Source organism: Pleurodeles waltl, chromosome 3_1, assembly GCF_031143425.1.
Source record: "Pleurodeles waltl isolate 20211129_DDA chromosome 3_1, aPleWal1.hap1.20221129, whole genome shotgun sequence".
In the NCBI taxonomy this organism is placed as follows: Eukaryota; Metazoa; Chordata; class Amphibia; order Caudata; family Salamandridae; genus Pleurodeles; species Pleurodeles waltl.
In genome coordinates, this window is record NC_090440.1 from 1,586,722,505 (window position 1) to 1,586,737,049 (window position 14,545).

Sequence of the window (14,545 nt, forward strand, 5' to 3'; positions counted from 1 at the left end):
GCACAAATTCACAGATTTCAACTTGAAATCTCCAGGAGTCCATTGTCAGGAGTGAGAAACTATCCTTGCTATTTTGTCATTTACATAGCATACAATCTGCCATTGTTATTCTATTGCAGCAGACGATGTAACCCAAAGAAGAATTTCCATTCAGTTCCAAGATAATCATATCAAATATTTATTTTACACGGTATTCTGGGACATGTAGTTTTAAGTTTCGTTATCAACACAGACCTACATGTTCTGATTGCAAACAAAAAATAAGACGAGATATGTCAGCATCACAACACTTTTCATTTTCCACTAACAGCTGTTTAACATGAGTCAACCAAACCTTGCATGTAAACACACTCCAAAGAACGAAATGCATCTGGGTAGGAATGCATCTGTTTTCATGTAGTACTCTAGTCTCTGCACAGACCGTCGCCGTTTAATGTGGGACGCTTATTTGTTTCTGCTATTTTCTTCTGTCACACCTCTGATTCTATAAGTTTCATTTTCATGTTGGTCACGTGACTTCACAGTAACCGGGAAGAGACATCATCCAGGGTTACTCCGTGGCTCGGCTCCACCACTTTTCTTGTTTACAGCACCGACCCAAAACCGAAGCCACGGACCGAGCAGCACCCTTAAAGTACAAGGCGACTGGCGTTTACTGCGGAACTGATAATCAGGTAAGAGAAAGAGAGATTTAATATAACGCCAATGTTAATGATTCAATCGAAAGTGAAACTAAACCATGTTCTTGGTCCAATGTTTGCCCGTTGTAGCTGGACATAAAATAAAGCAGCAGGCAACCTCAATCGTTGCATACATGCCACCATTTTAGAATAGGAAAATGGGAGATTTTTAAAAAAAGTAATCGGGAGAATAAAGTTCTCCCATTGACTTCTATTGCAGCAAAGGCAGTTTCAAGCCAGAGACACACAAAATGAAGTCGTTTTTCCACGTAAAAATCTGGAGTCTCCCGACTGAATCGGGTACATTGGCAAGTATTCCATTGTAACAAGCTATTTGACCGATGCACACTTCATATCGGGGCACACGCCTAATGTTTATTAGCTATTTGCATTTTGTCTAAGGTGCAGAGACAGGCAGTTAGTTAAAGGAAAAGGCGTTCAAGGAAATAAATTCGCCCATTATTAGGGGCTGTTAGTCCTTCTGTTTGAATTCGATTACAGTAACAAAAATCGTTGCAACATTTTCGTAACACGTTTTAACATTGAAATACTCGTCCTGCTTTAATCACTTAAAATGCACTGTCTGCCTATTTGTCCTGTTACATAGAAAGACCGTGTTTTTAAGCCTAAAAAAATAAGACTACTGTAAGGGTTGTGCCTCTGAAAATTAAGGTCGCTTGAGCGATAAGCAGTAGGTACCGTTTGTATAACAGTCCCTTGACAATTTCGCCGGCTTTGTACTTTCAGTAACTCGTGTTAGCTTTCTGGCTAACCGTAATTACTATTTGTTGGCATGAAGTTTCATTTTTCACATTAAAAATGTAGGCCTGCAAATGGTTGCATACAAAGTTTATGACTTGTAGAAATGACGCACGTTGAAATGGGGCTGTTAGACACCACGTAAAATTTCTGTTATTTTGCAAGATGCATCAGCCGTCGACCATACTTTTTGCTTAGTTAGCTCGCGCACCGATGGGATCCCAAAATGTTACGTTCAAGATTTTGATTTGAAACTTCTTGAATTTGCAGGGTAGAATCCGGTCATCCCCAACATACCTTTTATGGCGTATGGATACAATAACCTTGTTATCTCTGCCACATCTGTTGAATACTGAATGCTTGTTAATCTTGCAGGAGCTCTTCGCCGGCCAGCAGCTGTTCTTTGAGTTCCTGCATCATGATAACTGTCATCACTGATACTATAAAAAGACCACCCAGAATTAGAAGCTAGCTTTTCAGTGTCACAGACTGGCCACTGTTGACTATTGTTCCGATTACTTATCAGCAATCTTCCTACTGGTCCTCGACCCAGCCATACATTTATGAGGAATGTCACACAATAACAGGACAGGAAACAAAACAGGAAATGCTAACCGACTCCACCCACCCTCAGCTGGACACTACATTAGAGTATCATTCTCCCAGTGTGTCCTGCAGCCCCAAGCCTCTTACCAAAGGCTCAGATAGTAGGGAGGGTAGGTGGGATTGCATGACTGGGTTGAGGATGCATGGGATTAAGAGTACTGAAGATTACCGGTAAATAAAGAGGACAAAACCTCTACGTCCCTTTTCCTTTACATTAACTTATGAGGTCTATCAAAGCTTGGAGTAGAGCCTTTGATAAGAACATAAGCACAGGAAAGATCAAGATATAATGTTATACCAGAGTGATTTAACTGATAATATACTGATCCCAAAATACAAAAGTACAAACATAATAATGGTATGTACTGATTGCAAAACTCTGAACCAAAATTCTTTGATCGCTCCACTCAACACCCCATGTCATCATTAATGTCTTATAAAGGTGTTCTCTGAGGACGCAGTTCCAGAGTACCACCTATCAGCTCCCCCCAAGAGGCAGCCAACCCTCTTTAGGTTTGACACTGTAATCCCTAAAGGCCGAGTAAGATCAGAACTGGAATAGGTAAGACCAATAGTTTCCTTAATCCATCTGCTCAATGTGTTCTTGGATGCCTTCTTACCTTCCCTGCGAGACCCAAAGTGTCAAACAGAGAAATGGTCTTCCTGAATTCACTGGATCTGCCAAGATAAATTTGTTAGAGTGGACTTAACGTCCAATAAATGTAATTTCTGACCTTCTCCAAAAGAAGGGGAAGGATATCCTGCAGGAGGAATCAGCTCTTGAGTTGAAAAGAGTGGAACTAGAAAATAACTTTAGAGAGAAAGGAAGGATCTGGTCTTAGTACCACAGCATCATCCAGAAAAGTCTGGAAAGGAGGATGGTAAAGTAAAGTGAACAGTTCCCTCTATCTTCTTTCAGAAGTGACAGCCATCAACAATAGAAACTTGAAAGACAAGAACTTGAGATCCACCATGCTAAGGGGTTCAAAGTGAGGTTTATGCAAGGCCTTGAGAAGCAAGTGCAAATCCAAAAAGGAGCAGGAGATCAAGCACTGGTTCTAGAAATAGAAAACCTCTTGAACATCCTAGACTCCAAATGCACCACCTCTTTAATCTCACCATTGTTGAAATGGAATGCCTTAATGGCATACCGCTGAGATTACAGAGTAGAAAGGGATAGATGTTTCCCAGAGTTATCCAAAAGAAACAGAAGGACAGAAGAAACAGATCAACCCACAGAAGAGACCTCATACAGAGCACCAATAATCATTTTTTTCAGTGCTTAAAATATGTACAAAGAGTAGAAGGTCTTCTAGACTCCTGAAGTACTTCAATAATATAGGAGAGGGAGACAGATGAAGGATCCACAGAGACTGGCATTCCATAGATTTTAGAAGAGGGAACCAAGTCCTTCTTGGCCAGAAGGGAATAACTATAGTCATGCAAAACTTTGCCTGGTGGATTTTCCACAGTAGCAGTTCAGATCACCCACTCCCCGAGCCTCTCGCTCTGGAAACCTTGAGCAAAACCTGGGGAGTAGAGTATAGGTTCTGGAAGCAAAGAGGTCCAGAAAGCAATTCACAAACCTCCTGAAACTGCCCTTGAGGTGTCAATCAATAAATCTATCAGGATTTATAAAGTGCGGCTAATCACCCGATATGGTATCCAATCGCTTGCTGGTGCTGAAGGCTTATTCGAACAGCCAGGTGTTGAGGGCCATTCGGGATTCCAGAAGTGAGGTGATGGTCCGTAGGTGCATGGGGAGACTGTTGGAGATTTTTCCTATGATGTGAGAGAAGGAGCATCCTCCACTTCTGCTTCGGTAGATGCAGGAAGTATGGGCAAGTGAAAGGAAGGCAGATCGTAGTCTTCTTGACGGTTGGTGGAAGTTCAGGCGGTGGTTAATGTAAGCTGGTCCTTGGTTATGTAGAGCCTTGTGTGCGTGGGTCAGCAGCTTGAATCAGCCTCACTTATGAATGGGGAGCCAGTGGAGTTGCCTGAGGTGGGGTGTGATGTGGGCTTGTCTGGGAATGCTGAGGATGAGTGTGGCTGCAGTGTTCTATATGGTCTGAAATCTCTGTAGGAGGTGTGCGGCGATTCCTACAAAGAGGGCGTTGCCATAGTCCAGTCAGCTGATGGTTGACCTGGTTAAGCTCAGGTTCAGGAATGAAGGAAAACTACAGCTCCTTTGCATTGTCCAGACCTCTGATAGGAAATGATAGTTCAAGTAGATGAGTGTCTGCCCACCAAGCTAGATTGCAGGCTACTTCTTTCAGAGATCGGGAATGTGTACTTCCTTGATGATTGATATAACCAACTGTCACCGTGTTGTTGGATCTTACAAACACATTTCAGTGGAGCAGCTGAAGCTTGGAATGTTGAAGAGCCTGAAAGACTTCTGTCCGCTCCCTCCAGTTTGAGGATCTCCAATGACCACTTTGCTCGGACTGATAGATCCTCCAAGGAATCACCCCAGCCCAAGGAGTTTGCATTTGTCGTCAAAATGAACAGAGGCTCTGGATGCATCATCATTCTTTTGAGGTTGATCATATCCATCCACCACTGCAGATCCCACCTGATGTTTGTTGAGACTTGGATTTTCATGTCCACATTCCTGGCTGGGATGGCTACACATTTCTGTAGATGACCCAACAGAGGTCTCAAATGTAGTCTTTCCCACTGGACAGTGGAGAAGCTGCTATTGGACCGTGCAGTTCTAACCATTTGAACAAGATGCTTGTTTTGCTCTAAAGAAGAGCTCTCAGCCGAGTTTGAAGGTGCACAGTTTTTTCTCTATGTGAAAGAAGATTGCCCAGTTGAGTGTTGAACCTTGCTCTAATTAACACAAACTCCTATGACCGGTGTAGCAGGCGTTTTGGAAGATTCAGTAGAAAACAATGGTGATTTAACGTACCAGTGGTCAGTGATAGGTGATGATTTAAGGTCCGAGCCTAAGAAGCCTGAAAAGGCCAGCCATTGAAATAAGGGTAAATAGAATTTCCCTTGAGATACGGCTGTGCGACCAACAAAACTACATCCTTTGTGAACATTCTTGTGAAAGTAAGCATCTGTCAAGTCCAATGTGGCTAGGAAGGCATTCAGCTCTTATAGGGGAATGATACTTTAAAGGGTTTCCATCCTGAAGGGGATATCCTCTACAGATTTGATCTAGATCTTCAAATCTTTCACAATTCAAAAACCTCCTTTTGTTTTAACACAACAAACATAATGAAATATGCTATTTTCCTCTCCTCTTCTTTCAGGACAGGAACAATGGCTTCCTTCTGACCCAACAAAAGTATGCCCTCCTTTAATGTATTCATCTTCTTTTGGAATCCTGGAACAGCAGTATGAATTAGTCTTAGAACAGCGTCACTCAGCCAAAGTTTCTCACTATGCACCTACTCCACTGGACTCCGGTTAAACTATACAAATTAAAATGACATGATCATGGTGTATATTGGGACTGCAGTCTGACCCCAGGGACAACAGAACATGTATTCTTTAGTTGCGCCCACCTTAGCTCATATTAGAAAATGATTCCAGGTGAATTATCAAAGATATTCAAGACAACAATTATTATAAACTTCCTGATGGTTGTCTTACCGCATACATTGCATCTTAACACTGACAATCTTGCTCTGCTCGACCTTGACCATTGCCACAAAGATTATACTCACTAAATGAAGCTCATCTTCTCACACTTGATGGGCATGGCTCATATACCATAGAAGGGTTCACTGTTCCCAAGAGGCTCTACGAGGAATTCTGAAGATCTCATAAAAAATATGGCAGATATAGATAATTTTACGGAACACAACCTTTCTATTCATCGCCCCTGACTGTCACTGACGCAACAAATATAACACGTACATTTTGTTTAACCAAACCCCAACTTGAATCAACATGCATTGGGTCTCCCTTGCCTCCCTCCCACTCTTTTTTTATTAACATTTCTGAGATACAATAGAGAATTCTCAATAATTCCTAAACCCATACTGTATTCAGAACTATGTATGAAATATCTTGGGTCGCTTTTTCTCCTCATCTACTATATATACTAGATTATCCCCAACCTTTCTACAGTGTGAATTTTGATTACTCTGGTACTAATCCTACCCCACGATTATGTCCTTATGTATGGATGTAACCTTCTTTGTTTGTAAAGAACTTTCGTACAATTTATGTATGACGGTTATCGCCTCTATCAATACTTATATTTTTATTACTATGTATCACAATCAAACTTTAATAAAGACTTACGAAAAAAGAACTGCATCTTTAGAGGATTCAGTCACATCTTCAGCAGGAAAACCCATTTTGACCTCTATATGCAGAGGCAAATCAGGCAGAACATCTTTTGAAATGTATTTCCCCTTGTGACCCAGTGGTGGAGGACAAACAGCATCAGAGAGATCTGAATCTGAAAGGCTCGAATAAATACTTTCATGACCCACACTGTCAACAGCATCCATCTTTCTCTTCTTTAATGAAACTAGGTTTTCTAGAATAAGTTTCCTTATTCTGTCTTCATCAGAAGAGGATCTGATTTTTTTGCAGAAGAGAAGTAGACACTGATATTCTAGATGAAGATCATGGAGAAGGGGACAAGTGTCTCTTCTTATGGCTGTGTTTCCCCACAGTTGTGCCTAAATCACTAAAGACAAAAAGAGAAAAACAGCAGATACCCCAAAGGGCCACTTACCTTTCAAGCTGGAAGGCTTAAAAAGAAAATCTTAGACCCCAGACAGTTAGCAAACCGGAAGAATACAGCAAGAAAATGTGCATGCAAGGAGCTGACAGACTACAGAAGATCCAATGCATATGCACAGAAAGATGAATAACACTCCCAACACAAAACGGTAAGCCGAAATTCTTTGAAGCTTGAATATAGTGTGCAGAAGCAAGACTCTGCCCAGCATAAACGCCCGTACTGCACCATGTGAAGCAAGGCCACCCCGGGCGTGATCCTATCCTGCAATCAAGCCCTCATGATACACCTTGGTGCTCGGGGACCCATTCCATCTTTCCCCCTGAGCGAAACTCCTATGTTGGTCGGGGAGTATGCTCCAAGCCCGGCAGGGAGAAACAATCTGCCCTTATGTAATTGGGAGTCTGTACCTGGCAAAGACTTCAGCATTCCCAGAATCCCATCCTCAGGACAGTACACACAAGGGGAAGTGCTTAAATAATGCTACTCTATTTAGTGTCCAGCTGAGGGTCAGTGGATTCAGTTAGCACTTCCTCTTTTGTATTCTGTACTGTTATGGGGTGACATTCCTCATAAGTTATTGAATGGGCAGAGAATGGGTGATGTTTAGGTAATGCCTGATTTCTGTTTACTGACATAGGGTGATATTACTTTACAGACTGACATAGTTTATTTCAAGAGAAACAAAGGGATCACTTGAATTGACCCTTTATTTATAGCCCAATCACAGGCATTAATTACAAGCAAGGAGATTTGTTCTTTTCTGTTTTCTTCAATTTATGATAATATATGGGTACAGAAACCAGTGCTGAACCCAGGCATTGTAAATTATTTTTACTTACCCTGTAGGTTGAGTTGGTTATTCACCATTTGTTAAAAATAATATTCTTTTTTTTCCTGTGAAACAGATAGTAGAAAGCTACATCTTCCCCAGAGATGGTCTGTGTTTTACTGTAAACTCTGTAAACTATAACATGACATTGCAATTTTTTTCAAGAGTTACACACTTAAGTGCACAAAATAGTTTTGGAATAATGTTTTGGGAATTTGTATTAGTGGGCTAAAAGTACCATCCATCAAGCTCAAAAGGAGGGGGTGGTTTGATTATGATACCTTGCACCTTTTCTGCCTTCTAGAATCTTTCCCTAGAAGTGATATTGCCCATGCCATTTAATCCAGAAAAGACATGACTAACGGAATCTGATCTGGAGATTCCACCCATGCCTTCTGACTTTGGAATGACATCACCTGCTGATTCAGTCCTGGAAGTGATGGCACTGACAGACCCTGGACCAGAAGTGGCATCAGCCAAGGAATCTTACTCTAGAAGTGATTTTGCCCATGGATCCTGCCTCAGGAGGCTCACACATAGCTGACATGGCTCAAGGGAACCTCAAGATGAGATCAGGACAGATTTAGTAAGAAGAAACCCCACTTTCAAAGCAGTCACCCGAGGGCCACTCTTATCTGGCAGTGGAGAAGTAAATTATGCAGCAGGAAGAAACAGTGATACTAGATGATAAAATGCAGAAAGCCACAGAATCACACATTTCTAGATATCCATCCCACCATACAGTGCCATGGAGTGAGTTTGTGGGTGACCCCCAACATCTGTTTGACAAAGGTCAAAATACACTCCAACCTACTCCACCATGCAGTGTGCAGGAAGTGACAAATGCAGTTTCACCCCTTTTTGGGGCCCATTATTGATATGGAAGAAGCTGTTGACAAATTTGCAGCAAAATGCCTGCAGTTGTTACAAGAAATAGAGCATGTTCCCACTAGAAAGAGAGAGAACTACTATGCCGTTTGGCAGTTGTGTGAATACCATTAGTATCACCGTAGGCTGACACCCGCTACTGATGAGAAAAAGAAACTCAGCTAATTTTTGACATCTGCTCAGAAGGAATAATTATTGAGCTATTTGAGTTGAAATTCATATTTAAGCAATGTGAGTAGTTAAGGCTCTGCTGTGATCATAAATTCCTTTGCAGTAATCGAGGTGGGATATCACAATTGTGAAAATCAGCCAGATTCAATGTGGAATCGGTGCATGCACGGATTACTGGTGATGGTGAGTGTCCCCCATGGAATGGCTCTCATCTTGTTCTTTTTGAGATATCATAGGCTTAGTTGTGACAGCGTGTTGAGTAGCTGCTGAGGGCATGGATGAGTGCAGTCTGTAGCTGTAAGAAATTCAAATATTAATGGGAGAGGGGGTTACTTCCCACCTCAAGGAATAATAACAATGCTGGTCAAGATGAACCCTTAATATCACAAGCACTTAAAGTCACATAGTCACTTGAGCTCAGCCTCTTAGTGGCTATATGGCACAGAGCACACAGGCTTAACTTAGGGCAATGTGTAAAGCTTTTCTGAAGTACCCAAACAGAAATAGTAACAATAAAAATCCCAAACCAAATTCAACAAAATGACAAAAATCACTAATGGGAATCAAAGATCTGATTTTAAATTTTTTAAAAGTAGGAATAGGTCCAAGAAGCACAAAGTTCCTCTGATACTCAATGGTAATCATTGACAAGGAACTAGCTGCAGTTTGACACTGACCGCTTTGGATAGTGGATTGGATACAACAACCTGGTTTGCCCTGGTCTAAGATTTTACCTTCCTTTAACTTCCAAAATCCACCAGAGAAGTACACTCTCAAAGCACCGCCCCATCCGGGGACCTCAATGGAGGCACTTAAAGACTCACCGGATGGCAGCGGCCATACTGCAGGGTCCAGTTCAGGTCCAATCGCTGCTGATCAGCTAGGCACTTACAGGAAAAAGCTTCTTGTAGGTTGTTGTGTCCTTTTAGTTATAACAGGAGGTCTGCCTTATGACCCTTAAAGTCTACTATTTTTTGTCCTGAGCACAAGAGAGCATGACCAGTCCTTTTAGGTCTTAGGTCACAGACAACGGGTTCAGTCCTCTTCTGATCTTCGTTAGGTTCAGGAGTGTTCTGAAGTAGGTGCCTGGAAGTGCCACATTTATGCCTGGTACGAGCTACTGGAAAGGAAGGCATCATGAGCACAACCTCATCATTGTGGTAAATGTACCTGGGTCCAACTCTACCCACTTTGGGCATTTTCAAGATGGAAAAAATCATTGGACACACTAAGCTTGGGATCTGAGGCTTGGGTGTGTGTATGGGGAGTGTACTACTCACTATAGTAATCCTAGTGTCACTCCGCATCTAACACTCAAATCCAGTCACTCTACCACCAATAAACACAAAGACAGAAGTCTGTTAGATCAAAGCAGGGATACTTGCAACCTGACAGTAGATACATTAGACATTTGTGGCATCATGTTTCACCCTTTGTTTCATCCTAAGTGTTATATATAAATCCCACGCAGACCTGTCATACAGGATTTGGCATTGAAGCATGATTTGGCACTTTAGTGTTCAGAAGGATACTCACACCTCCACCCTGCATATACTGTCAGGTTCAGAGGGGTCATCTCTGCCAATTCAAGTCAGCCTATTATTTGCACCGGAGAGGCATTTTACACCTATTCATAACTATTCATATGGAAACTACTGGCTTGCAAAAGAGAGAGAGAGAGCAAATAAAATTGAGACTCCAGGGGCATTAGACAGGGAAAATGTAACTTTCTACAAAATAGTTTTCCTTAAAATGTAACAAATGCCTGTGTTCACCATTGAATTGGATTTTTAATAACTGTTAAAAATAGCTGTTTTTTTTTTTTTTTTTTACCCTTTTCCTACCTAAATTAGCATTATTAAATGTAATAATATAACCCATTGTTTTCCTACGGGGCAGCCAGGCTTACTACTGTTTACATGGCATTTGGGGCCTTTCATTGTAAGGACATATTTAACTTTAACTTCCTATATTTCCTACTATAAAATACCATGCACCCTACTTTTTGGGCAGTAAGTCCTAAACAAGGGTGCCATATGTATTTAAAAGAAAGGTTTTACTCGTCAAAAGGGGTTATTTTGACAGGTTAAATTGGCAATTTAAAGCTGTAGCAGTAAGGCTACAAATTATAGGCCTGCAGTCATGCTTGCTCTGTCATTGTAGTGGGTTTCACAGTAGGTGCTGCAGTCAAGAACATATGGGCACTGGGTGCACGTCGTACCATATAATAGTGACTTATAGGTGTGACAAAGTGCCTCTTCTGACTTTTGGTGGAAGCAGTGTCAGGACAATGCACAAAGACGTAGAGGAGCTACCACAAAAATGAGATAATTAGGTGGTGTAGTTTTTACCTCTGTAAACTAAGGTGGGGTTGCTCTGTCTCTCTGCACGGTGCACATAATTTCTGTGCACTATATAGAGAGCCAGCCTCCTGCAATAGGTAAGTTAAACAAGCCAAATAGGGATATGCCAGTTTCACCATGTTGAAAGGGGGAGCCCAGGCACTTCATGTCTGGTTTGTAGACATAAAGTGCACAGAGGTCTACAGACAGCAAAAATATAGGGGAAAGCTAAAGGTGAAAAATCCAGGGTGATCCTACAAAAAGGGCACATTTTCTACAGTAGCCATTAAAGCATATTATTGATGCTCATTCCTGTGGCACTCAACTGGAGATATTAGGGATGGATGGCAGAAACGGAGATCTCAGTTTCAGTGTTTTGTATATTTGAAAATAAAGGTTTCCGGCCACTTTTGGTGCAGTTGGAGCAGTACATACAGATATCTCTAGGTGTTATAGGAGGATGTCATGTTCAGGGTGACCACTTGACATGGAGTCAAAATTTGAACATTCAAAAAAATCTGGATAACAGGTCAAATTTAAAGACAGAAATTCTGGACAAATGTGAAATGTACAGATACAAATTCTGACAAAAGATTTAACCAACACAGACTCTAAGCTAATATTGACAGCATACACAATAGTAAATAAGAGATAGTGTGGTCAAAGGATTCTGTCCTCTTTGTATTGATGATGATAAGGTGAGCTGTGCTTCATTTTTCTTAAAGAGGACATTGAGCTAGTAGACCTGGAATGGTTTGTCACCAAAGTTCAGAGACCATCACTAAAGTTATAAAGTCTTAGCTACAGTTTGTAGTTAAAATGAACTACTGGATAGTGTGTAGAATATCAAATTAAAGTAGAACAAGCTTTGAGGTCGTAGAGCCTGAGGAGGGTGATGTCAGGTGGAAGTGATGGCATGGGTGACCCCATTTCAGCCTTCCTCTCTTAAGTAAGGTGACCAGGAGGGTGAGTTCAGGTGTTTGTGGCATGTAATGCCATTGAAGTTGATCAATGTAGCTTCAATTTATTTTAGAGGATGACAACATGTTTTGGGTGTTATATTCCAACCCCCAAACCCCACCAGCACCATCAACTAAAGTCTACAGGAAGCATTTGGCTTGCCAGCATGAGTAACAAAACCTTCAAGGCAGGAGACACCTCTCAAAACATGGTTAAATGCGAGGTTGTATGCTGCTGATTTAGTTTAATTTGTTACGCAAGGGGTATATACAAGTGAACATTTGCTTACACACCCATGTAGTACATATCCTCTTTAAATGCAGCAAGGAAAATGCTGCAGGGGCAACTAGTTCACCTGTCTCTGCATACATGACATAATTCTCTCATAGTGCCAGTAGTACAACTTTTTAAGTCCAAGTTTGTACCCTATATATATATTATCTTTCAAAAGGAAAAATAATTGAATTCGGAGCATAAAGTTCATATTTACTTGAACCTGCGGCTCTACTTTACTACAAAATGTGTGCTTAGTTTCACGGTTAAATAATGGGTCTCAGATAAATCAAGCCACAACACTCAAATAACTGCATGCCAATTTCTACAGCTGACTCAGGGGAATTAGTAGAATCTTGTACCAAAAAACAAATACCTGCCTTTCCACAGTAATCTGAGAATGATAGGAAACAGTGCACCACTCCACTTTTCTTCCTTCTCAAGTTGCACGATAATCATCATTAAAAATGATTTAATATTTTGTGAACAAAGAAATGTGCACTTCCACATTAACATAGTGTCCTCCTCAGTTTCAAGTGTGGGTGTTCTGTTGTGTACTAAGCTCAGGAAAGTAGGGATAATTTCTGTAAAGAACTTCAAAATTCCATCCATTCCTGTAAATAAAGACAGTAACGTGTTGGCTCATGAAGGAACAAGGGAGCCAATTCAGATTAAAAATAAAAAAACACCCCTAATTTGTTTTTGCAAAAGAGAAGTTAGTTTAGACTTTTAAAATAAATGTTTCAACATAAACAATAATTCTCTCAATGACCTTCTTAGCACAATTTGGGAAAATATGGAATTACTTTTTTTAGTAGCTGTAGTTGAAAAATAGAATGGCGGTGTCCAAAATGCACATTTGCATTGTCATCAAAATACAAGCTATATTCATGAATGTCAAGCCGTATTCCATTAATTTTGTTCTATCCTGCTCTGCAATCATAGAAATAGTCTTTGCAGCATCATCACAGAAATCTATCAAAGCATAAGTCATGCCAGTAGTCAAACTAAAGTATCTTAATAAATGTGGGTATTATTGAATGTTTCCCAGTTAATCAAAGCATCACTACTGAGAAATATCCATGTTGTGGATTTCCACCTGCTTGCTGCGAGGAAAGCACATTTTTGGTGATACACAGTGCCTTCAGAAGGTCGCAGGGGACCTTTATTGAATTCATGTTTGGGATAACAACTTTGGGTAACTTGAATTCATAGCCCAAAGCATGGCAAAAGTTGAGTTGCAGCATTTCACTTCAGATGTGGTGACCTACGTTTGAAAGAAAACATACAAGTTAAAGTGTTAAGCCCTGAAATTCTTCAATTATCAAGAAAATGGAATGGAATTTTAACATCAAATGATGGTGGGAGATTATTTGATTGGGGTCAGCAGTTCGGACCAAAATAATTTGCACAGGATTCCAACCCAACAGTAATCAGAATCTAGATCTCATGAAACCAGAAGAGAGTTTGCATGTTAAGATAACTCTGTCTTAGTAAATAGTGCTGTGCATTTTAAGGAAGGTACTTAGCAGATAAGTGCAGTCAACGAGGCTAAAATCCACAGAACTACATTAGCAGGCACCAACCTGAGATATAGGGCGACTGGGGTAGAAGGGTTAATGAGGTATCAAGCAGAACAATATCTGATTTGTTAGATGAGTACCAGAAAATACTGGTAAGTAGCTGACTTCTAGATGGAGAGGGTATGCCAGATGAGGGCCTGACAAAGTTAGCATAAAGGATTTTTTTAATTGGTGATGGCTGCAGTGTTTTGTCAATGAGAAAGCTTGGACATTACTACTAATGCACAATGACAGCACGTTGACGACATGACAGTAAACAAGCTGGAACTGCTGCAATACATCAAAAGTGAAAAGCCTTGACCTAACTTGGGTTTGGTCATTATGGGCTCATTCACAAAGGTAAACTTGGACCTGAAGTCTAAGTTTAAACATTAGGTCTAAACTTAGACTTTAGGTCTAAACTTAGACTTCAGGCCTAAGTTTACCTTTGTGAATCGGGCCCTATGTGTTTTTGTAGCATCTAACACATAAAACACAATTTCTGTTTGTCCTGAAAATATAGTGACCTCCTCAAACAGACAAGGTGCTCCCATTTAAAGATTGCATTTTACTGCTCTCCTTTCTACTGAAATCACAAGGTAACCATACACCTGTAACAGTAACTTGGAGAGTAAAAAGAAAACACCATGTTGGTCTGCAGTCTAGAGGTTTTTCCAGCCAAGTGTCTTCTTCTTATCTATTGAAGCATACAAATACCCTTTCTTTCACATATTGTATAATAAGACCTCCTGATGCAGTTA

General features: G+C 40.7%; 1 protein-coding gene across 1 annotated transcript in view; it reads left to right on the top strand.

Annotated features, from left to right (window-relative positions):
- The first annotated feature begins 514 nt into the window (after positions 1-514).
- The window catches only part of NMI (N-myc and STAT interactor), a 123,184-nt gene continuing 109,153 nt past the window's right edge, over positions 515-14,545 (top strand). Inside the window, exon 1 of the mRNA XM_069225215.1 lies at positions 515-674. The gene's annotated coding sequence lies outside the window, so the exon portion shown is untranslated. The remainder of the gene's footprint in view (positions 675-14,545) is intronic.